The 5000-nt window shown below is 48.1% G+C and overlaps 1 protein-coding gene and 1 pseudogene across 2 annotated transcripts in view; one reads left to right on the plus strand and one right to left on the minus strand.

The window, feature by feature from the left end:
• Window positions 1-224, plus strand: part of LOC133133905 (cornifelin-like) — a 4485-nt gene extending 4261 nt beyond the window's left edge. For both annotated transcript variants that reach the window (XM_061250190.1, XM_061250191.1), the window contains one exon: window positions 1-224. This exon is cut by the window's left edge and continues 236 nt beyond it. The gene's annotated coding sequence lies outside the window, so the exon portion shown is untranslated.
• A 4341-nt stretch (window positions 225-4565) lies between these two features.
• Window positions 4566-4672, minus strand: LOC133134167 (U2 spliceosomal RNA; annotated as a pseudogene).
• Between the last annotated feature and the right edge of the window lie 328 nt (window positions 4673-5000).

Below are 5000 nucleotides of genomic sequence, written 5' to 3' on the forward strand. Positions count from 1 at the left end.
GGGCTTGGCCAGGCCCTCTACACGGGTGTAATGCTGTATAACTCATACTCAGGAATTATGATTGTGATGATTATGATCATACAGTGCTGTCCAAAAGTCACCAGAGATTTATTTTATATACATATACAGTCTTCAATGTTTGTTTTTTGTTTCGTTTTTTTCCAAAAAAATGTGTTCCAGAGTTTTGTATTTCATCAAATAAAAGTAAGATGTTAAGTAACAGACCACTTTTCAGATAAAAACTCTCTCGAGGCTGTCTGGGATTACCTGGAGGAACAGAGGCAAGTCTGCAGAAGAACTGTTCTCCAATATGTTTAGAACAAACTGCAGGACAGTTTATCTAAGAGAATTGATGCAGTGGATGCATACATATGTATTTCATGTAGATTTAACTGTTCGCTGCTCTTTATGGGAAATGTTTCATTTAATTATTTTTGAAAGCAACTTCACGTTACATAATTGAGACATGGGGCGGCCTGTAGTGTAGTGGTTAAGGTTAATGACTGGGACACACAAGGTTGGTGGTTCTAATCCCGGTGTAGCCACAATAAGATCTGTACAGCCGTTGGGCCCCTGAGCAAGGCCCTCAACCCAACTCTGCTCAGATACTCTGTAAATTTGATGTGACTTAGTTTGTGTTTACTTTCTGCTTGTGTTGTGTGTTTAGTTACATTGTAAATGTACCACCTGCACTGTGTGTCAGTAATATTTATCAGTCCTTATCATATGAGCAAATACTTATGTTATTATTATTTATCCCAAGACTCACCTTTTCAATATCAGTTATGAGCAGTTTAGGCACACAAACACGTCTATTAATCTAAACACCTTTTTCTTTCTTTTTTTACCAACTTTACCAATAAAGCTGAACTGTACAGCTGAAAACAACACTTTTTAAGATAACAAAACAAAACAAAACAAAACAAAACAAAACAAAACAAAACAAAACAAAACAAAACACCTAAAGCGCCAGAAGGGGGCGGCCGCTGCTTGCAGAAACGCCGTGTGGATAGATCGACGCTGAATTTAGGGCGAATCTGCGACGGTCATTCAGAACCTCCGTGAATATAGATTTTATGATGTGAGTGTGTACATGTCTAACACGGAAATGACTTTTGAAGAGAAATACATCAGTAATCGGTATTCGTTTCACTTTCCCTGAGTTAAAGTGTTCATCCTGCAGCTGAGGTGACATCGGGAGAAGATTTCCGGTATAATTTCTCGATTAAAGCGGCAGCTCCTTCGCACAGAACACATTGTCCCTGTAGACAACACGCATAAAATTAAGCTGCGACAAACGTATCGAAAGCGTTTTGTTTAAATGATCTTGCCAATTAGGGTAATATTTCCCACACAAATAAACAAATAAACACACAACCCAGTTTCACCGAAATCTAAATAAACACCACTTGCACTAACTAACAAACAAACAAACAAATAAACAGCGGAATCACACTACAGTGACGACTGAACTTAATTAGAAACAGCAGAAACAAATGATACTTAACTAATCCTGGAGAAAATGCTACAAACACACTGGAGAACACTAATGCACACTGATAAGAACATGTGGTTTTATTGGTTTTTATAATTTCTTTACATTTTAAAATTCTTTTTCTTTTTTTAAAACACACTGATTAACACAAAATAATCATTTAAACAGGGACTTAAACTAATGAGACAAAGACATCAAAGGAATGAAAACAAACTTTAAGAAAAGGTGATCTGAAAATGATCACAAAAATAAGAAATACTTTACAAAACTTGACAAAATCAATATGTAATCCAACGAAACAAAGCTGGATTTAAAAAACGGAAAAATAGTAAAGAAAGCAAGTCTATTTCGCTCAGGTTTACTTTCCCGAGAGGCTTCTGTGTCCCTTGGGGGGTGGACTATATGATGAATTCCTTCCAATGGTCCACCCCCCACTTCTCTCGAGCCAGGTTCTTACTGCTGTGCATGTCCACAAGAATGCCGTCCTGGAGGAGGTTTTGTATCCTCCTCCGGAAAGTGACCAGGTCTACAGCTGTTTTCTGGTAGACCTTGATGTTCCTCGCCTCCCACAGGACCTGCTTCACGGTGTTGATGATCCTCCACTGACGCTGGAGATCGGTGGTCTTGCATCCCCCCGGCGGACCGTAGAGGATGCCCTCAGCCATCGGGAAGGACCTCGGCAGGCACCTGCTAAGGGAGACAGAGGAACAAATAAGGCCCCAGACCCGCCTGGCCACGGAGCACTCCCAGAACAAATGGTAGATGTGTTCTGAGTCAGTGCATCTGTGGGGGGCGATACATAAATGTTCTAGTGGGGAGACACCTATGGGCTGTCATCCAGGCAATGTCTTTTTATTTGTTTGTGAGACACTTATGTGTCACATTTGCCCAGATGACTTGCGGGTCCAGGTCTGGCCCCCACCTCGGGAGCGTTACAATTTGGGCAGATCTTAAATGAGCCATGATCATTTTATAGCTCCACGAGGTTAGGCCAGCCCTGGGCAGACCCGTCCTGTAGGCAAAGTCCTTCAGGGCTCGATAGACATAGGGGGGGTCCCAGCTATAGGGTATGGTGAGGTCCAGCACACCCAAGCCCATTGCTCTGAGGAAGGGGGTGGCATAGTACCTGGCAAAGGTACCAGAGGCCTTACCCACCTTCCCTGCATTCTGGACAAGGGTGGCCAGACCCTGCACCATGATGATGTTGACAATGTCTGGGACCCCCCGCCCCCCATTCCGCTCCTCCTTGAGGAGGGTGACGCGTTTTAGCTTTTCCATGGTGCTCCCCCAGACAAAGCAGAAAGCCATCTGGGCAATTAGCTTCCCGGTGGCTTTGTCTGGGGGAAACACCCTCCCCACATAGAGCAGAATGGGTAGGACAATTTCCTTCAGGACAAGGATCTTACCCGCCATGGTCAAGGGCCGTGCACTCCAGCTCCTGATTTTGTTTTGGACGTGGCGGAGGGCTCCCTCCCAGCTGGTTCTTCCTCCTCCATTAGCCTGGAAGGTCACCCCCAGGAGCTTGATGGTATTCCTACGTACAGGGAAGGAAACGGTCAGCTCCTCACTCCAATATGGAGACAGAAACAGTTCACTCTTGTCCCTGTTGACCAGGGCGCCAGTGGCCACACAGAAGTCGTCCAACACCTTGGTGGCACAAGCGATAGAACGACTGTCTGTGGCGACGATGGCAATGTCGTCCATGTACGCCATCACCTTTAGCCGTTCCCCCCCCGCTCCAGGGAGTGGATAGCCCACCACCCCTGGATTGGCCCTGATGGCCTGGAGGAGCGGTTCCAGGTAGATGACATACAGGAGAGATGCTAGAGGGCACGCCTGCCTAACGCCAGACCTGACATCGAACGGGGCAGAGGGCTGCCGATTGACAACCACTCTGCCCGTTATGTCTGTCAGACAGATTTTTGTCCAGTGCAGGAGGGGGCCAGGAATGTTCATTTTCTCTAGCACTCTCTCCAAGCACACGACTCACCCGGTCAAATGCCTTCTCTTGATCGAGACTGAGAAGGCACAAGGGGGACCTCCGCTCCCCGGAGTGGTTGATTAGATCCTTCACGAGGAGCAGGTTGTCATTTATGGACCTCCCCTGCACACTGCAGGTCTGGTCCGGTCCGATCACCAATGTTATCAGGCCTTGGAACCTCCCCATCAGCGCCTTCTCCATGATCTTATAATCGACTGAGAGGAGGTTGATCGGCCACCAGTTGCGGAGGTCCTTCAGGTCCCCCTTCTTTGGGACAAGAGCTACTGAGCTCTGTCTCAGTGAGGCGCCTAACCGCCCCTCCCTGTACGCAGCCCTTCCTTCCGCCCCGTCCCCCTTCAGGAGATCCCAGTGAGCCTGGTAAAACTCTGCTGGGATTCCGTCAGGGCCCGGAGCTTTGTGTGTGTACAGGGAGTGCACGGCCCTGGTGAGCTCCTCAGTGCTCAACTCCGCCTCCATCTGCTCATCTCCCAGGCGTCTGTCCAGGCAGCCCAGGACGGTGTCCATGAGAGTCCCGTCTGAGGGCCTCTTGCTGTAAAGGCCCTCGTAGAACTCCCTGGCCACCTCCCGGACCTCCGCCTCTTCAGACACCACCACACCTCTGCTGTTAAAGAGAGACAAGATGTTATTCGTCTTGGTCCGTGCCCTGCGGAAGAAGAACCGTGTGCACTTCTCATCCTCCTGGAGGCCCTGGAGTTTGGAGCGGAAGGTCTGTTTCTTCCGCTCTTCCCGGTAGAGGGTGGTGAGGCTCTGCCGAGCTTGTGCAATCTCGCTGCTAACATCCAGGCCTCGGGACTGGAGGAGGCTTAGTCTTTGGAGGGCAGCATTGTGGCGTTCAAAAACTGCCCTCCCTTCCCTCGCCTTCCTCCGCCCGACTGCCGGGAAGTAGCCCCACACTCGCTCCTTCACCATCTCCCACCACTCCACCGGGGAGTCAAAGAGATGTTTCAGACTCACCCACTCCAGGTATCTTCTCGAGAAGGAGAGACGCACCTGGGGGTCTTGGAGATCGCTGATGTTCATCCGCCAGAGCCCCTTACCCACGGTTATAGGTTTCTAGACACGGTCACCATGTGGTGGTCCGAGAAGTGCACCGCCTTGGTGGAATAGCTGTGCACCCTCAGGCCTAATGAGAACAGATACTACACTTGATCTTGGCCAAAAGGCCGAGAAGCGATACTGAAGGACAGCTTGAGTCGAGGGAGTCATTGCGGAAAACACAGGGTACAGTGACGATGGCAGATCTGGGCTGCGTTTCATAACAATCCCCAAATGAAAATGTAAATAATGCATTACACATAACACTTTACAGTAGGGTGCTTGTATAGTTACACTGTGTAGACTGAGTTTTTTTTCGGTTTGCTAATTTGGGGAATATTCCAATTCGCATCAGAAGACACAATAACAATACTTTCCACCAATCAGCAGTTTGTGTTCCTGTGCTTTTCAAACGGCTTTCCAGTATCTTAGCAATGGCAAGTAGCAAGCGGCCTGCCTGTAACTTTG

This window comes from Conger conger, chromosome 7 (genome assembly GCF_963514075.1).
Source record: "Conger conger chromosome 7, fConCon1.1, whole genome shotgun sequence".
Lineage (NCBI taxonomy): Eukaryota > Metazoa > Chordata > Actinopteri > Anguilliformes > Congridae > Conger > Conger conger.